Source organism: Lactuca saligna, chromosome 3 (genome assembly GCF_052625555.1).
Source record: "Lactuca saligna cultivar CGN05327 chromosome 3, ASM5262555v1, whole genome shotgun sequence".
NCBI lineage: Eukaryota > Viridiplantae > Streptophyta > Magnoliopsida > Asterales > Asteraceae > Lactuca > Lactuca saligna.
In genome coordinates this window covers 119,922,923-119,943,743 of record NC_136419.1, presented here as the reverse complement: position 1 = coordinate 119,943,743, position 20,821 = coordinate 119,922,923, and the positions used below count along the sequence as shown (strand labels likewise).

The 20,821-nt window shown below is 35.6% G+C and overlaps 1 pseudogene; it reads left to right on the top strand.

The window, feature by feature from the left end:
• The first annotated feature begins 637 nt into the window (after nucleotides 1-637).
• On the top strand, nucleotides 638-2,387 carry LOC145037176 (uncharacterized protein At5g39865 pseudogene; annotated as a pseudogene).
• The last annotated feature ends 18,434 nt before the right edge of the window (nucleotides 2,388-20,821 follow it).

Genomic DNA, 20,821 nt, shown 5'->3' with positions numbered 1-20,821 from the left:
TTTATATATGTAATGTAATCAATACATTAAAATCTTATTAATTTTAATAATTCAAAATTTTTTTATTTTTCTTATAAATTTAAACTTTTCAAATTCTTAAAATTTTATATTTATTTTTTTTAATTAAACCCATATAATATATAGATCTCACACCTAGTACATAAAATATAAATATAAACATCCATACTATTTTGTTACAAATAGTATTTCTCGTTTCTTAATTTAAATTTAATATATATTTGGAAAACCCGTGATTTTAGGTTTCGAAACATACGTTGGAAAATCCTTAAAGATTTTGACTTGCTTCCTCAAAATCAAATCAAAAATCAGACCTTTCAGCAGGTTCTAAATCCTATTTCAGAAAAGGGCCCTACTAACCCCACGACTGCCGAGAAGTCGTTGTCGCCGCCGCGACGTCGGAGAACTTCCATAACCGTACTACTCCCATCGCTTACACCCTACCTTTCCGTCCCACGCGCCGCCACCACTCGTCGCTACCTCCCAAACCAATGTCCTTAGCCGGACGTGAAATTCACGCCGGTCAACATGCGCATGGGGGTTTTAACTGTTAACCTAACGATCTGTTCTTTTCCATTTGCTTTTGGACCTTCTGTACGTAGGGACTATGAATAATAGAAGGATAGCCATGTATGCAATAATTCCCGCCTTCTTTCATTCTTTCTCTCTCACATACAAACACTGTGTGTTCTTTAGTCTCATATTCATGGGAATTTGATCGAAAGTCTTACCCAGTTCTCATCGTTATTTGTATATTTAAACTGTCTATTTATTCTTGATTTGTTTTTCATTTTATTTTTGAAGCTGTTGCCTCTCTTTCCAGCTCATTTATGGGGGAATGTTATTTTTTGAACTTCTCTCCTTTTCTCATTATCACCTACACATATCCACACACACTCTAGATTCTATGTTTCTTTAATCTTTTTTTATTAGAAAGTGTTGGCTTTTATTGTTCAGTTTTGGAACTTGTTGGTGGGGTTTTGGTGTAATGGGTTGCACACCATCGAAGCAAACTGTATGCCGGAACTGCAATTCTCAATGTTCTCCGGTGCGGAGGAGCTATTCGTCAGACGTTCACCGTTCTTCTACTTCTACACACGACGGCGACCACCGCCACATCGTAGCACTCACCTCCACCACCCTTGGTTACCTTCAACTCGATTCATCTAAACCCAATCAGGTACGCCATGATCCAGTACTTGCTCAGATTTTTCAAGAACCGGTTCGAGAAAATCTTCCGGAGAAGAAAAGCAAGGAGTTTGCAGTTGGAGTCATCGAGGCCAAAACATGGTCTAAGATGATCAATGAAAAGATCACGAAAACTACTCCAACAACACCCATTAGAACCCCTCCTGGTGAGCCAGAAACGATCAATACGTGGGAATTGATGGAGGGTTTGGATGATTCAAGCCCTCTCCGACCACCATCCACGGTGGATTTGGATCACATCCGTCGATTCTCCTACATCGTTAATTCCAACTCTATTCCGCAAGAAAAAGATCGAGATGTTGAAGTATTGTGCAAACCATTATGGCTACAAATCAAAGAGAAGAACCATTCGGATTCAAATTCAAACTCGAACAACACATCTATTGCATCATATCTTGATCCAAACCAAAAGCCATTAATCAGCGAAAGGCAACAGTCATCGGAAGGTAACTTTCTTGATGTTGTGAGGAGATCGTTACAAGATGGAAAAACCGAAATTATGTCTGGTCAAACTCAAAAAGACAAATTGATATTATACTTCACAAGCTTAAGGGGTGTTAGAAAGACCTACGAGGATTGCTGCCATGTTCGAGTCATTCTGAAGAGTTCTGGTGCTCGAGTTGACGAACGAGATGTATCCATGCATTCGGGTTTCAAGGAGGAACTCAAGGAGTTGTTGGGTGATCGATTTGGTGGTGGTGGGGGGTTGCCGAAGGTGTTCGTTGGGAAGAAATACATCGGTGGTGCTGAGGAAATTAGGCAATTGCATGATGAGTTTCAACTAGATAAGGTGTTAGAAGATTGTGAAATGGTGGATGAGGGTGGTGGTGGTGGTGGTTGTGGTGGTGGAGGAAGATGTGAGGCTTGTGGAGATGTCAGATTTTTACCATGTGAGACGTGTTCTGGAAGCTGTAAGATTTACTACGAAGTTGATTCTGATGAAGGTGAAAAAGAAGAAGAAAATGATTATGGGTTTCAAAGATGTCCCGATTGCAATGAAAACGGACTCGTAAGGTGTCCAATATGTTGCGATTAAATTCGTTCGAGTTTGTTTAATATTTATCGTATAGATGAAATTAAAGTTTCATAGTTTGTATAATAATAAGTGGACAATATACATTCGGTGTTTATAAGTATAGAAGATTCAATAACAATTAAGAATGCTGGTTTCAGAACTTGAAAATCATCATGGGTTTCTACCATTGATGATTTGGTATTATTATACTTTGTTTGCATGTATTAGCCTACTAGTTGTTGATATATATATATATATATATATATATATATATATATATATATATATATATATATATATATATATATATATATATATATATATATATATATATATATATATATATATATATATATATATATACCATCTTATAAAGCATACATAATTGTGTCTTAAGTACAAATTTTAAAGCCTATGGTACAAAAAATTATGCATGTTATCTTAAAAAACAAGGAAATCAGTTCTGGACCTTTGGATCAAAAATAAACGATCGGGATTTAATTCTTGGTGATCCATGTGAAATTCTTTCAACCAATAAAAATAGAGAGTTTTAGTCTATCTATCTTTACCACTCACACAGATTGCCAACCGGGCATGGTTACAAATCGTTGATATCCTGCTACTATTTATTAGCTGATGTTTTTAACTAATAACAAGGAAAGCACAATCTCACAACCATTATCGTATCAAAATTTGAATTTTCCAATACGTTTCCCATATTCCACAAACCCTAACCGAACTCAATTGTCATCTCCACTATAACCAATCGAGACCATCACCGCATCAACCATCATCCAAACATCAGCCACCATCACCGATGTCCTAGGGTTCGACAGACAATCACCACAAAATGTTGACGATTGTGTCACCATCATAGCAGCACCGCCACTGCCATCGTTACCCACTACCACCTTCACCCATGCTCGCTTTTAAAACTGATGGAGACGAAGAAGCCTAAACAACAAAGCTTATTCTCTTACCCAGTGGCTGCAAAATCGGCTTACCCAGTTACAATCATCAAATGAACAAGAGCCATTAAACTGGTAAGCATCTTCCCTGAATCAATTATTTTACTTTTGATTTCTCATGGTTTTTTTTTTCTTAAGATTTCTCAGGTTCGAGCTTTTCTATTCTTGAAGATATGCTTTTTTAGCTTTCCCAGGTGTGAATATTTATCTGGATCTTTCAATCGATGCGGTTGTAAGATTTGTCATTCCACCATGGTCTTTCTTGCTTTCTCCCTCTTTGTCTTTCGCTGAAAACCACCACTCTCTCTTTCTTTGTCTATCTCTTTTTGTATCTCTCTAAGGAAAAGCGTAAATGTTTGTGTGTTTACAGGTCGTGGGATGGCAGGATGTTGAAATAAAATACCTAACAGATAAGACCATATGAAAATCCGTAGCTAGAGATCGTAAGTTGTCAATAATCTTGTATTTTCTTCAATGTTCATGACATGTATTTGAATATTTTTACTGATTTCTCTGTTTCTATGTATAAACAAGCCAATGGTTTAGGAAAAAAGTGTATTTTCTACATATCCTTGTAAGCATCCGGATATACTTTCCTTTATTTCTTATTTGGTGTCTATCTTAAAGGTTTGTATATATTAAATGTTGGTTGAACCATACTTTCACGAATCTGGGCTAGAAAGTAAAATTGTAATGGTGTGTTTCACTATGTGTCTTTTTATTGTGGGTTCGTGTCTACCTTTACAACTATGAAAGCAAACGATTTCTGAAAGAGTTTTGAAAGTTGATTAAATGAAAGAATAATAATTGTCTTTCTGCTTCATAGTTTAAACAACTGAATGCTACTTGCTAATCAATGATGTTAACTGTTGCCCTATATTTAGTTGTGGTTGAATTTGGATAAAGATGCATGAATTTACTGATCACGATTTTAGCCTAAAAGGATGTTCAAACTGTTCCAGGGTTCTCTATCTATCTTTCTCTCTCCAATTTAATCTTACCTACACAAATCTGGCCCGATCTATAAAATCTATTTCATCTTCTCTTTATGGTAATAATCAGTCAAGGCTGCAAAATAAGTTAATCTTTTGTTATTTTACAGATTTATTGGTTTTACTATTTTTCTCTATAGAACAATTTAAGGTCTGGCTTTTGTTTCGTGGTCCATTATCTATAAGGCTTTTACCTTTTCTATTTTTTGAATTTTGTGGCGATTTAGTTTGGTAACTTATAAATGACATTTACTAGGCTACAGGAACTTAGGGAGGGGGAGTCCTAAGTTCTAAAACACATTGCATTAACATTTCGGTGGAGTCTTGCTAGATATCATAAATTTGCAAAATTAGGTATAATTTGTTTCATTGTGGGGTTTGGGGTCATTAACATATGTTTTAGAGAGTGGGGTTGGAGTTGAGGGATGATGTTGTTCATAAATTTTTTTATATTTGCAGGACTTATGGTGCAGGGGTAAAATTGTCATTTAGCATATGTAAACTGTGTACTAGCAGCTAGGCATGAAGACCATGCATAGTGCTTGTCTTATGTACTCCTCCATGATTGCAAGAAAGGATTGTAGAAGCAGAGTAGCATCGCGTGGAAAGGTGAGATTAGAAAGATCATTGTTTTGGGAACGTGGGTTTAATTTGTTCCTGCCAATAGGCAAAACTAACCTTTGAACATGAATGTGATAGTTTTGGTTTTGGAACATTGTTTATTTGGATAAAAGGTTTGTGTGTAGAAAATTTTCATTCATATGTTCCAAACTTTAGTTTTTTTTTTGTATTCGGTCATCTTCTCTATAATTTATGTATTTTTCATGGTTATCTTGAATTTGAAGATATAAGCTGGTGATGTGACTCCATTTTTTAGATTTTTCAAATCTATTTTGGCTCCTTGGTTTTAAGCCCTTCAAAAGGATCTATTTGGTATTTTATATGGTAATGTTGTGTTTTTATACACATGGTTACTTAATTTTGTTTCTAAAGGTTCTTATTTGGCATGTTGTTTTAGTATTTTGTAGGATATAGTGTATTATCTCTGTAACCGAAATTCATGAAACAATTTGTATAAAACCGAGAACCTAGAAGAATGCAACCAAAAGCAGAAATCATCAGTAAGGCACTAACGTTGAAAAAGTGCAACAACTCTATGTTACGATGGTAAAACACCACACATTTTATCTTTTTATATTAGCACACCTGTATGAGTTAATAATAGATAGAAACTATGTGATCAAATACAAGATTTATGAGTAGATGTCTGAGTTTTAGGAGGAAAATGGGCAGAACAGAGGCTGGATGTCTAATTTTCACTATGTTAACTACACTATGTACTTTTAAGAATTAAAATAAAATTAACGACATAACAATAAGATAATATTTATATAATAATTTTATTTGTTTATAAACAATAATCAAACACTTGAACTTTTGTTTACTGTATTAAATTATCATCATGTTCTTCATGTAAACTATGAATATAATTTATTTTTGACAATATACACTTTATTTCAACTTATTTAAAGTTTTTGGATATTTAAGCAATACAAGACGATTTTTTTTTTGTTAAAACATAGGTGGTTGATAACGGTAATAAGCATTATTTCATGTAAATGTAATATTATTAACATTTGATAACTTATTATAAAAAAATGAAAATAATTATTATAGGACATTTGAATATTTAACTATACAAGTGCATGTTATTGCTACATAATTGAAAGAAAACTAATTGTCGAAAAGAAACTAATCTTTGTCTCCTCCAGCATCTAGGGGTGGTCATGAATATGAATTTCCAATCAAAAATTCACGTGTACTTAGAACAAAAATTTTGTTGTCTAAAGTTCAGATGTATTTAGAATGAAAATTTTCTAATTCAATGTTAACCGAGTTATACGTTATATATATAGCATTCTATTCAAAGTTTTGTATGGTTAAACTAATTGAGTTCACATTTAGTTGGTTCTTAATATTAGAAATAATAAATTTCGGATATCCGAATCCGTATACAAAATTAAGAAATCCGAAAATTTTGATTCGGATTCTTATACCTAAAATCCAATATCTGACTTTCGGATATCTGAAATTTTAGATATCCGGTTTTGAACAACATTATTCGGATTTACATACTTAGCTAGAGAGTATTCGCCGAAAGGAACTCTCTCTTACAGAAAAATAATACGCACTGTCTTACATACTAGAAAAAGAAACTAATCGCCGCATGTAAGATACCTTCCGAAAAAATTATATGAGTCGCCGCATCGCGCGGGTACCCTACTAGTATATATATATATATATATATATATATATATATATATATATATATATATATATATATATATATATATATATATATATATATATGGGAAAAGTGAATATGTGGTTGTCATGTATGTAATATTCGGTATAGAACCATCAAAATTGATTTCACTTTGATTAAACACAATTTTCTTCCTATTGCTTTTAAGCTCATATTATTTTTGATTTCATAATTTATCTCCAACATCTGTGTATTTTGAATGTGTTGTTTATATTAGACCTCTAATAGGCTTCATAACTTTCTTTGGCACCAACCATATATATACTTACATTGTTCTTTTTGATGTGTTACGGGAAGATTTTTATTGGGTTTTTAATGAATAATTTCAATCTTTCACTACAGTTTTCTACATTAAATTTGAAAATGAAGATTTATAGGTACTTGATAATGTATTTTTATACATGATTTGTGGTGCAAAATTAAATATTTAAAACTCTATAAAAATATATACAAAGCCTATCATCTAGTCAAATAAAGAATACAAGAAAAATGGTAGAGAGATTTGGTTGCATTATGTTAAAACTATGTAGTTTTTGATGGTTCTATATCTAATATTAGGTATATAACAGTCACATATTCCTTAAACCCTATATGGGAAAAGTGAATATACCCTTAAGGGTATATAAGCTTAGGTGCCCAAACACACCATAATACATCATCTTGTATCATACAATACATTCTAATTATCCAATGTTCTTATATTTTAACTTATAACTTGATTTACTTCCAAAAATTTTATAAATTACACAGTTATCTTCCTTTTACATAATTTCATTTTCAACTACAATATACATAGCCTAGTATGTGTTTAGAAAAAAGATGTGATGTAAGAGAAATATAACAGTGAAATTTTGAATATCTTAAAAGTAAATCAAGTTAAGGTTGAAGTTCAAGAACATTATAATAAATATATCAAACAAAATGATGTATTATGGTGTGTTTGGTACCTAACTTATATACCCTTAAGGGTATATTCACTTTTCCATATATATATATATATATATATATATATATATATATATATATATATATATATATATATATATATATATATATATATATATATATATATATATGAAAAAAAATAGTGAATTATTATAATTAAAATGTTTTTATACTTTAAATTTAAAAATATAATTTAAATAAATAATAAAAAACTAATGAGTTTTAATTTTAAAAATTTTGAAATTTAAAGGTAAGTTTATTAATGAGATTGATATCGTTTTATTACTATGTTTATTGCAATTATTATATTAAACTATTACGTAAAATTTTAAAATATAGAAAAACTTATAAAATGATATGTAGAAAAAAACTTTAATTTAAAATAATCACAAAATGACATTTAACGAATTAAATGAGAGTGTGATAAGTAATAAAAACTTTCATTTATTAAGGAAGATGATTTATTGCAATTAATAGGTTATAACTCGTATTTTATACGGAGATAATAATTTAATTAACATACATAATATTAAAACACAGTCAATAATTAATTTTTGACAATTACTTATTTGTATACAAAAAGCAAAATTAGGAACTACCAAAAATAACTGTCTCCACAAAAAAAATTTATTTTTTTATATAGAAAAAAGAGTTTCATAATCTCAAATTTCGTAATCCTCCATTTCACACATGAATTTTATATTATGTGCAAAACTTTTGTTTTTATGAAAGTCTCAACCAATGAATATTGTAAAAGCATAGTAAAAGCAGTCTACAAAATCAGAAAATAACAAAATTGTGTCTTGGTGAAATTACTTCATTATGCATAACCATGCATTTTATGTTGTATTACACCTTGTCGTACTTCATAAATCAAAATATAACTAACAATACTTCATTATACTTTAGAAAAATAGAAGGTCTACATCATCAAATTGCTAAGATTAACTCCGAATAACACGATTAATGGGAAAACAAACACCAAGTAATGAACGAAAAATATCGAAGAGGATGCAAATGATTTTAATATGGTAAAACTGTAATATCACAAAACATTGATGATATTAACAAGAAATCACAAATAAATGATTTGATAATGGAGCATAGTTTGTGTACTATCCTTTAAGAGTCATTTTGTTTTAGAAAAAAACTAACCTTATATCGAAAAAAATTCATTCTAAGATGTAATTTCATCACTTTTTCAATTCCCGAATTGGACATCACTTAAAAGATTATGTTAACATGTCATTTTCATTTCACACCAATTCATTGGTTGTTTCAAAATGAACAATATACCCCTCCCCTCCCAACAACAACAATATATATAGATACATTCACACCACATGTAGATACATTCACAAGCAACTACACATTCACATTGCATTTAGCCTAATCTAAGGATAAATGAAAGAAATATCAATGAGCTTTCCTTTGTTTTTCTAGTACTTTCATTCCAATTAAATTATCCGTTCCATTAATTCAACAACTCCATTAAGCAAACATATCATGTTAAATATTATGTTTACATCTTTAATTGATTTCACCCTAAATACAATTATATATTTAAAAGAGAATCTAGCATGCATGGACAACTCAAGAAACCTTGTGTTCATTGTAGGATGTCTTCACCTTCGTCCATATTACACTCAAACAACAAAAGATAGTAACTTACAGATTATACTACTATATATTTTTGGTTAAGCATTTAATCAAACAGATAGGTGTGCATAAAATATAAAATAAATAAGATAAAAGGAAGAACAAATGTAATTGTAGATGGAAAGGTGGGACCAAGTCTACACATTTTGCTACAAAACAACCGACTATCTTATACAAAATTAAGAGTTCCATTAAAAACTTAGAGACATGGCAGAAATATGGCAGTAGGTACATGAAATCGACCAAAAAAAGGAGCAGCTGTGATTGCAATTTCCATTTCAAAATGGAATTACATAGTCAACCACAAAACCAATCTTTAAAAACCTCTACTCATAACTGATAACCTTACAACTTTATTTAGCAATATATTTTTCAAGAAACAAATAAAAAAATTACCAATGCTCATAAAAAAATCAAACTTATATGAATAAGAACTGAACAAATGAATAAGCATGAATAAAAAATGAAAACAATCTCAATCTGACATTCAATACTGATAATGAAAAATTTTAGATTCTAACAAATCAAATGTAAAAACCTACACATAAGATGTAATTATATGATCCTAGAAAGAGATTCAAGTATATGATCCAATTAAGCATATTAACACCTTTTTACTTATAAGATGTAAAGAGGTTAAATGGGAATCAGGATGGTCGGAAGACCATGTATTATAGTAGAGTGAAAAATATAAATAAATCGAGAATGAATAGAAATTTATTAGATCTGCAGTTCAATATAAAATTTTCTTGCCATTTTAGAAGTTATTTCACCAAAAGAAGCCTTGTGTGCATTGCATGAGTTTCAATATTGGACCTTTACATGATTATTGGGCATGGGGAAGTCAGATCTATAGGTTAAAGAAGTAGATCTAACCTCAGAAGGTCGTTTGAGTGTTGCCATGGAAGAAACTTGTCGAATCCATAAGGGGACTCAACGAGTCGAGTCGGGTTGCCACGCGATTCGTGACCAGTGTTAACCTGTCGAGTGAAAGGTTAACTCGACGAGTCGAGTGAGACCTTAGAAGGATTCAGAGGACAAGCATGGACTCGCCGAGTCACCTGAGTGCACTCGATGAGTCTCGTCAAATTTTAACTGTTGACTAGAGTTGAATTTAGTTGACCTTAGGGTTTTGGTCAAACTGATTCAAGAGAGGTTAGAGAGGGGTTGAATGGTCTTCTACCCATTCTATAAAGATGAGGATAAGAGAAAGTATTAATTAGAGATGTTTGCCTTATGTGTTAGGCGGAGGCTCGATCGAGGTTATCAAGCCAAAAGGTTTACTAGACATCACGGGAGGTGAGTCTTCTCACTATACTTTACCTAGAGTGGTAACTATGTGTGACCGGAAGGTCTTATATGCTATACGAAGTATGTGATATATGTTGCTATGTGATATGTATGTGCTATTCTATGTTATGAGTACCATGATATGGAACGGAAGGTCAACAGTGTATGGACCGGAAGGTCAAGATGATGAGGACCGAAAGGTCATACGGGTAGAGTCGGAAGGTCTACCAGAGTTGGGATGGAAGTCCCCCGAGACACATGGATCGAAAGATCCCATAGCGTTATGGCCTTGAGTGGCGTATGTGTTGTATGTGGTATTTTGGGGAACTCACTAAGCATTTAAGCTTACTGTGTTATGTGTTAGGTGTTTCAGGTACTAGCAATAATTGCGGGAAGGCGCCGGCATGATCCGTACACACTGGCAGAGGATTTATTTTATTATCTTGGGATATGTTTTATCATGATGGCATTTGTTAAATTTGAGATTTGAGAAAATTGAATGACTTTTATGTTATTTGAAAAATGAAAAATTATTTTGAAAATTCACGTTGTTACAAGTTGGTATCAGAGCCTTGGTTTGAGGGATTCGGATGCACCTTCGGGCGTATCTGAACTCAATAAAAGAAACAATTTTTCTAAAAAATATAAGAATTTGAGAAAAGCGGGAAGAATCAGTGTGTACGATCAGTCAGCACCCGAACGATGATTTCCCAAAATACCCTTACATTATGTGTTATGAGATATGATATGATATGTTATGTATGCTAGAGTAGGTTAGGTATTCATATTAGGACTAGGGTGGGTAGGTAGCAGTGAGGAGCTTATGAGGGGCCTACCGAAGGGTAGCTTGTGTTTAGCAAGAAGTAGAGTACTTGTGATCCGAGATCCTAGGAGGAGGACTTGGGGTGAATACTGATGCGGTGTGGGCGGTAGTATAGGGCACATACTACTGAAAACACCAAATCAGTGTGATGTCCAAGTAAGAATCCTTAGGGTACCAAGGAACAAGTAGGATTGGGTGATTGAGTACGAGCATACTCGATCGAGTCTCTAATATCTTTGTGTTGTGTTTCAGAGACATCATGGTAGGTACACGTCTCACCAGAGAGCAGCGGAGTTGAGGGATGATTCACGATGAGGTGGGCCTCTGACGTTGAGGGATGTTTCTACACCTGTTCCTATCTCGAACATTTAAGGGTACGGTTCGCGCTGAACCAGCTTCGCTTGGAAGTGAAAGACTAGTGGAAGTTTGTGTCGGAAGACTTCACTCCTGCAGAGATTAGAGCGGTGACCTGGAAGAAGTTCACCACCATATTTTGAGACGATTAGGTTTCCCAGTGAAGACGGAACGGTTGGCACAAGAGACCTTGTCCTTAGGCAGGGGATGGATTTCGTGACTGTGAGTACATAGATGTTTAACGAGAAGGCGTAGTTTTGCCCTTAGCATGTATCTTCTGAGCAGACACGCATGAGTCGATATTTGAGCATTCTGAGGAGAAATATCTGGGAGTTTGTGGCGAACTCGATGTACCGAACATTTTTCGAGCTCCAGGAAAATGCTCGGAAGAGGGAGATTGAGCTGGGGACTAAGGCCAAAGAGGAGGCTGAGCCTCAGGAGAGGTAATGTCATGGTTCGATTACCATGATTGGTAGCAGACCGAGAGGTGATGTCATGGTTCGAGTACCATGATTAGTAGTAGACCGAGAGGTGATTTCATGGTTCGAGTACCCTGGTGGGTGGCAGATTGAGAGGTGGTGTCATGGTTCGGGTATTATGATTCGTAGCCGATAATGCTTGTACCTTTTTTCTGGATTATTCCATCATGATGGATTAGGTGGAGATCAGATGCGACATGGTATTGGGCATGAGGGCCATGTTGAATGAGTTTCAAAAGAAGCATCCCTTGAGAGGGACGTTGAGATAGATTCAAGGATTTTTGGTAAGATGACAGGTGTAGTCGCAAGACTCAAGGATGAGTAGAGATGGTGCTTATGGAGGATTGCGGCTTGAGTTGAGCAATCATCCGATGGTAGAGATGTCATTTTCTGTGACCCGAGTAGTGCTATTTCCATTTCCTGTGGGAGATGTAAGAAGTGTGGAGATTTCGGTTTCAGAGTTTGGGAATACACCCTGTAGGTTGAAATTGATGGTGATCTTCCACTAGAGTAACGGGCGGTATATTTACCGTGAGATAATGATATAACATAAGTAGGTTGTCAGTGGAGACTGAGATGGTCAAGGACCAGGATGCACCCTATTTGAGTATAGTAGGGTGTGTGTTTGTTGTAGCATTGGATAAACAAGAAGAGTGTATCAGGACGGTGGCCCTTTTGTTTTTGATGGGAATCGAGTGTGGGAATGGAGGCCCTGTTCTTGTGATGATTCATGTGATGGAACGTTGGTTGAGAAGACGAGGATGAGGAGTATGATGATTCATTATTATCGGACTGAGAGTCAGGGTTCTTACTAGACGATCGAGATTCCTGGTAGTGGAGTAGTATGAGATTCATAATGACTAAGAGGCAGTCATGATGAAAAGTTTTTGAAGATTTCATCTGAGGTTCGGGGGTATTGGAGTTGATTTATCCCCATCGGGGAGATCATCGAGTGGTGCGTAGCACCTTCCAGGAGTAGGTGCGATCTTATTGGTGGAAACAGTCTGTGAGATAGATTGTTAGTGCACCAATTGGTGTTGGCTCGAACCCTAAGTAGGTGAGAACTAGGTACTTTATTGAGGAGATCTGAGATTTGTTCAAAAGCGGTTAGAGCACTGGATATAGAGATATGCAGTGTAGGTTCATGATATCATGGGTATTGGTGGTCGAGGCGAGACGTAGAGCGAGATAATGCATGTAGTGCATTTTTGGGAACGGATGAGTGTCCCCATGGTAAGTAGCCGTTGGTCGGAGAGCTTGAGGTGGTTAGGAATTCTTAGAAATTATTATGGTGAACTCGAGATGGTTGGCTCGTAAGATTAGTCCGACAACGGAGAGAATTCTGGTTCATTGTATGGGCGGTTGTACGGTTTAGATAGAGCAGGAATTGATTAAGTAACAACTTCAGGGTCGTTATGAGTATTATTGCGTGAGTTTTGAGTAATATAGAAGGAAGTTTCGGATTGTCGCCAATATGTTTTCAGTTATTGAGGAATCCTTCATGTTTCAATTGAGAGTTAGGATACTCTGTAGTGGTGTGGTGTGAGATGAAGATTTGTTGTGAGATTATAAGGAAATGCATGGGGGTATCTATGTATGATACTGAAAGAAGGAGATCAAGGGTTGAGGTGGTACGTCATGAGATTCTGTGGTCATTGCTGAGGTATCCAAGTATGATGACTTGAAGTTCGGATTAATGTTGAGTCTTGGGTTGAGACTGCAAGCGGCGTATTGAGTATCTGCGGTACCAATGGGAGTCCTTGGTTATTGGAATCAGGAGGAATTGTTTAAGAATGAGAATTGTAGTGGGGAGAGGTGTCTTGGTGATGGCGGTTGTCATTAGGAATAATGATGCGTAATTTGGATAAGTGTGGGCACCTATCTATGTTAGTCAACGGAGCATATGCTAGTAGACGCAGGGTGGCGATAACGTGAGAATGAGATGGTGGGGATAAGTCAAAGGTTGTTGTGATGCTACGGGTAGACGTAGTACTCACTAGTCAGAGGTTGTTGTGATTTTATGGGAAGCGGTAGTACTCACTAGTCAGAGGTTGTTGTGATGCTACGGGAAGCCGTAATACTCACTATTCAGAGGTTGTTGTGATGCTACGGGAAGCCGTAGTACTCACTGGTCAGAGGTTGTTGTGATGCTACGGGGAGCCGTAGTACTCACTGGTCAGAGGTTGTTGTGATTCTACGGGGAACCGTAGTACTCACTAGTCAGTGGTAATTGTGATGCTATGGGAAGCCGTAGTACTTACTAGTCAGAGAGAGTTTGTTGTGATGCTACGGGAAGCCATAGTACTTACTAGTCAAAGAGAGGTCGTTGTGATGCTACGGGAAGCTGTAGTATTCACTAGTCAGAGGGAGGTTGTTGCGATGCTATAGGAAGCCGTAGTACTCTCTAATCAACGAGAGGTGGTTATACGGAAGTACTCATTGATCTGAGCACGACACCGAAGAATTTTGGGCTAATGTAGCCCTAATAGTTGAGTTTTGGGGAGCTTGGCGGTCGAACCAAGGAAGAGACTGGGTCTCCATATTTGACGGGAATCGTTATATTCTGACCTGAGTGGTGGTTGTCGCAATAGGAGGGAATTGGAAAAGTGGTATTAGCGCGGATTGCAAGTTGAGTCATGAGATGATTGTTTCATTGGGGCAAGTGGTTCCAAATTTGGGTCGGACCAAACCCTCGAGTTTGAGCTTGGGTTTGGTAGTGCGTTGGGTAGGCAAGAGGAGATTTTGGATTCTGAGATGGATTATTGGTTGAGGGGTATTGTTGTCACCTGATATCTTAGACCTGGTAGGGTCAGTTCGTTAGTACGGGAAATACCAATAGGTGCATAAGGCAAATGAGCATTAATTCGGCTAAGGTCGAGGGTGAGGCGATTTTCAATTCGAGTATGGTATTTATTTGGGGTAAAGAGAACTTGTGACTTATGTATCACTGGCCGAGATAGTTGAGGTGAGAAGGAAGTCATCGAGACACTGGGAACATGTTATGAGTAACCTTTGGAAGTTAATGGCTGGTTGAGAGATGACCTAATACCCAGGGTGGAGAAGGCATCATTGAGAGTAACTTGGGGGTTATGGTTATAGATGTCATAGGATATTTTGTGGGAGCATGATTATTTCTTATATCTGAAGGCGGGGTGTTGAAATTTCTTTGAACCGGTGGGGTTCGATTTCAGGGCAGGAGACGATTCATTGGAGTAATGTGCCCCTTTCGACTATAGAAGTATATTTGGGATTGTTTGGTACGTATGGGATGGGTGATCAGTGTTCGATTGTTAGGTTTATAGTTGGAAAGTCAGGAGGGATATCTTAGGAGCAGAGGGGTTGGTTTGTTCCAAATTTAGGAGTTCCTGGTCGGGTCCAGGTATCCATAGAGGAAGACGTCGTTTTGGTGTGAGATTATTTCAGGGGTGATTTTTGGATGTTTGGTTTCTTCTATGTGGTTTGAGGAGCGATTTCGAGGGCGAAATCAAATTAAGTGTGGAAGAATTGTAACATTCAGGATTTCAAGTATGTTAGTTAGTGTTTCAATTTTGAGGATTTAGGAGGGACTCGACGAGTTGAGAGTCTGACTCGCCGAGTCACGTGAAGTTGATTGCGGGTATTTAATGAGAGTACTCAATGAGTCCAAGTATGGACTCGTCGAGTAGGTGTTGGGTAGAGAAAACCCTAAGTTCCGAGGTTGGAGCCTATTTAAAGGAACTTATGACCTTAGATGTGCCTCATATCTCTTGTGAGAAACCCTAAATCGCCATTGGAGACTTGGGAAAGTTCTTATGATGAAATCAAGTATTTGGTGGGTTTGTGGAAGGAAAAGAGCATGACTCAAGCAAGGAACGAGATGGGGGTAGTGGATCTAGTTTATCTCTTCACAAGGTACTACTGTAGGAGGTATGAATCTATACTCATTCACGTGTATTTGGTGGTTTTCTTGAATCTAGGGTTTTCTTATTCCTTATTTAGCTTGGATTCGAAGCTTATTAGGTCCCAAGGTGGAATAAGTCTTAGATCTGGACCTTAAGAGGTCCAGAGAGTCCCAACCATTATGCTTTATGTTGTTCCATTGGAGATATGAACATAGGTTGCCATTTTAGAAGCTATTTCACCAAAAGAAGCCTTGTGTGCATTGCATGAGTGTCAAGATTGGAACTTTACGTGATTATTGTGCATGGGGAAGTCACATCTATAGGTTAGAGAAGCAGATCTGACCTCAGAAGCTCGTTTGAGTGTTTCTATTGAAGAAACTCACCGAGTCCATAAGGGGACTTGACGAGTTGAGTCGGGTTGCCCTACGATTAGTGAGCAGTGATAACCCGTCGAGTGAAAGGCTAACTCGATGAGTCTAGTGAGACCTTAGGAGGATTCAGAGGACAAGCATGGACTAGACGAGTCACCTGAGTGCACTTGACGAGTCTGGTCAAAGTTTGACCGTTGACTAGAGTTGACTTCAGTTGACCTTATGGTTTTGGTCAAATTGATTCAAGAGAGGCCAGGGAGGGGTAGAAAGGTCTTCTACCCATTCTATAGAGACGAGGACAAGAGAAAGTATTAGTTAAAGATGTTTTCCTTATGTGTTAGGCAGAGGCTCGATCGAGGTTATCAAGCCAGAAGGTTTACTAGACATCATGAGAGGTGAGTCTTCTCACTATACTTTACCTAGAGTGATAACTATGTGTGACCAGAAGCTCTTATATGCTATGCAGAGTATGTGATATATGTTTCTCTGTGATATGTATGTGTTATGCTATGTTATGAGTACCATGATATAGATCGGAAGGTCAACAGTGTACGAACCGGAAGGTCAAGATAATGAGGACCGGAAGGTCATACGGGTAGAGCCGGAAGGTCTACTAGAGTTGGGATGGAAGTACCTTGAGACACAAGGATCAGAAGATCCCATAGAGTTATGGCCTTGAGTGGCGTATGTGTTGTGTGTGGTATTTTGGGGAACTCACTAAGCATTTATGCTTACAGTGTTATGTGTTATGTGTTTCAGGTACTAGCGATGATCACGGGAAAGCGCCGACATGATTCGTACACACTGGCAGAAGATTTATTTTATGATCTTAGGATATGTTTTTGTTGGATTAGTGTCTAAGCTAGTAACCATATTTGGTAAATAATTGACCCGATTGTGCGTGGTCCTTTTGGGTTTCCTTCACCAAAGCAACTTGACTGAAGAAATAATAGAGAAAGAGGTTATTATGATTTATTAATATGTTATAAGAATAATATATTAAAGGAGAAATCATATTTGTTTAATTAATATTGGTCAATAATTAATTAGGAATTAATTTTGTGATCAAGTGTAATTAATTAAACTACAGGGGTTGAATTGTAATTATATGATAGTTGCAAAATACGGTAAGGATTATCCTAGAATATGGGTGGAAGAAATCTAAAGGATATGTATCCTTGAAATCATCCAAAGATATGGGCTTTCAAGGCTTATCTTATTGTTATTTGGTGGGCAAGCAACTAGATAAGGATAATGACTGAAACCCTAATCTATACACCTATATAAAGACCCCTAAGGCTCATGAATTCGTCCATGCCTTCCCAAGGGTTCCTAGGGACGTAATTCTATATCTCTTCTCTCTCTCTCTCTCTCTATTACCTCTCCATTTGCTCTTGGTGTTTGTGAGCCATTAGAGGCACTACACTTGTGGTGCTTGCTTTCAAGACTTAGGGTTTGAAGATTCAAGTTGTTATTACAATATAACAACAAGAGGTATGTAATCTAACCTTCTTGGTTAATTTGGAAAATAGCAATCATCTTTAGGGTTTCATTATGTGTTCATAATGTTGTGTATCTAATAGTGAAAACATAGATCCAATGCTAGGGTTGCATGTACACATAGGATTGTTTGTATAAAACCCATCAGTGGTATCAGAGACTTTGGTTAACTTGTTTTCAATTAGTTTATTCAATTGTATGAACTTGACACATTAGGGTTTATTGCTAATAAACCCTAGGAGGCTAAGTTTTTTCGAGATTAGGGTTTGCAAACCCTAATTTTCAAGAGTTTGAATAAGATCTTCAAATCCTTTCCTTAAACCCTTAAATTTTGAAATCTAAGGTTTGTTAATCCCTTGATTTTCGAAATTAGCCTCCTCCCCAAGATAAGATCCTAAATTTTAGGGATTTGGATTATCCCATATCTTGTAATTATCCTCTAATTGTTATATATGGTAATTATAGATTTTGCATTATCCTAACCATATTTTCGAAATCTAGAGAGATAATTAAGGGATTAGGATATCTTAAATGTATAAATGGTAATTATCCTCATGATTTCGATAATCCCTTATGATTTAATAATTAAATTAATATTCTAATTCAAGATAATTATTAAATCAAGAGTTTTAATATTTAAAATTTTAATTTACATGTCATAAATTCAAAATTTTTTTAAGAGAAATTAAAACTAAATTGTTTTGAAAAGTTTTAAAAACTTGCCCTCAAGTTTTGGAATTTAAATTTTGATTAAAAGTTTAATTTTGATGCATATTTAAATTCTAAACCCTAATGTTTTGAAATGTTTCAAAACTTGCCATCAAGTTTTGGAATTTAAAAGTTGATTAAAAGTTTTATTTAGGAATGTTAAATTCTAAAACCCTAGTATTGTTTTGAAAAGTTCAAATCACACCCTTATGGTTTTATTAATTAATTAAGGTGTATAATTAAAAGAAGTTTAATAAATCCATAAAAGTTTTGGTTTACAATTAAAAGTATAATTGTTATATTTGACCAGCTAACATTTTAAAAGTGTAAAATACACCCTATACTATATATAACATTAAAAGTCTAACATTATATATATATATATATATATATATATATATATATATATATATATATATATATATATATATATATATATATATATATATGAGTAATAGTCAGTCTAACCGTTAGTAGGCCTCATTCACGAAGCTGGTCTATAAGGAGTGTTTGAGGAAATTGCCTATAAAATGACGATTGAATGGGTATCCACTCTTACCCACCGCACTCTTGACTAGTGGAGGGTCGTTAACCAAACAGGTAGTATAGGACAAAACTTTCCATTATAAGTATAATGAAGTACAAAAGTAACTAAATGTTTTACAAATTCCCAATCTTAGTTACTTAGACAAAAGTGAATTGATGCAATTCCATGAAATTACACTTTGTGCCCTTGCGAAGACGTTAGTGGAGCGTGTGTGGTTTACCAACACACTAAATGGTTCTAAGCAAAGGTAGCAAAGGGTGACTCAATGTTTGTCATAGTTCGGTGGAGCGTGTGTGGTTTACCGGCACATTGAATAGGTGACTGTAACATGTGAGGGCACCATGTAAGTTTGCATGGTTATTCACACCCGCTTTGTGATCCTCGGCATCCCAGTCACAAACAAGAGGGGCATATCGAGATTTAAACATGCCATTGAAAGTTCAATGAATCTCAAAGGATCTAGGAGTTTTCATAGATTTAAAACTTAAAATTCTTTTTCGTTTTTCATGGTGGAAATTAGTGAATCGTCATTCACTTACCTTCAAATATTATGCAATTAGGGTTACGGTATCCCTCTCCCGAGTTGTGGGATATTGTGTTGGGTCCTAGCCTTAGTATTTCATTTGGGTGATTTACTAAGGACTCAATCAATCAACTAATTTGAATTTGTTTCTCCCGTTTTGTAGATGTCAAAGTTCGACAACTATGGTCTTCCCAAATCCCATGGAACAAGCATTCCACATGAAGATGGTATTCCACGATTCGATCGAGGAACAAGAAATCATGCTTCACTTTCTCCACCTCCTCCAATTGTTATCCCTAACCCACAAGATCGAAGAATTGAAAGGTTCAATATCACTAAATCCCTATTGGAAATGAAACATGAAGATGGTAAATCCGTGTGTGCCCACATTCTAGGAATGAAATCACACATCGATAGGTTGATTATGTTGGGTGTGTCATTTCCCGATGAGTTGGCTATGATCTGGGTTCTGCAGTCACTCCCTGAATCATATAATGAGTTCAAAAGAAAGTATTATATGATGGATCATGACGATAACCTCATTAACCTAACTTACATGCTCATTGCTGCTGAATCAGAAATGATTTGGCGAAGCAATGGAGCGTATTTGTTGGGAAAGACAACCGACCATGCTTCTGAGGACGTTCTAAGAGAAGCGACCTGCGTTTGCTGCCAAGAGAAAGGGAGTTGGATAGAAGTCTGCCCGAAGAGCCTGAAGATTCGAAAGATGGGAGAGTCAAAGTGTATGGCTGAGCTTCAGGTAAAATCCACTATCTAACTCCGTTAAGTTCCTATTCATTGATTCTTAATACATGATGTGATAAGATTTCATTTGAATGTTTTGTAGGATCGGTGAAAAGAAAGGAAGCTTGATGAAAGAGCAAGATGAGTCTAATCACAAAGAAATGGATCTCGATCGCATGGAATTGAAGATTAGATTTTGAGCTTATATATTTATGATAGAATTGTTAGGAATATTCGACTACATAGTTTTTAATGGATTTTGCATTGTAAGGACAAATGTTTTCCGCTGCTTTTATAAATAAAATAAATTTTGTTTGACTTATTTATTTATTTGTTTATTTCCTTGCAATGAAATCGTTTTGAAAGTTGATGTTTACATATTTCTACAATGAATGGATATGATTCTTATTTATGGAAATGTCGAGAATTTACCAGATAGCGAGAGTTTCTCATCACCCAAATTTCAATT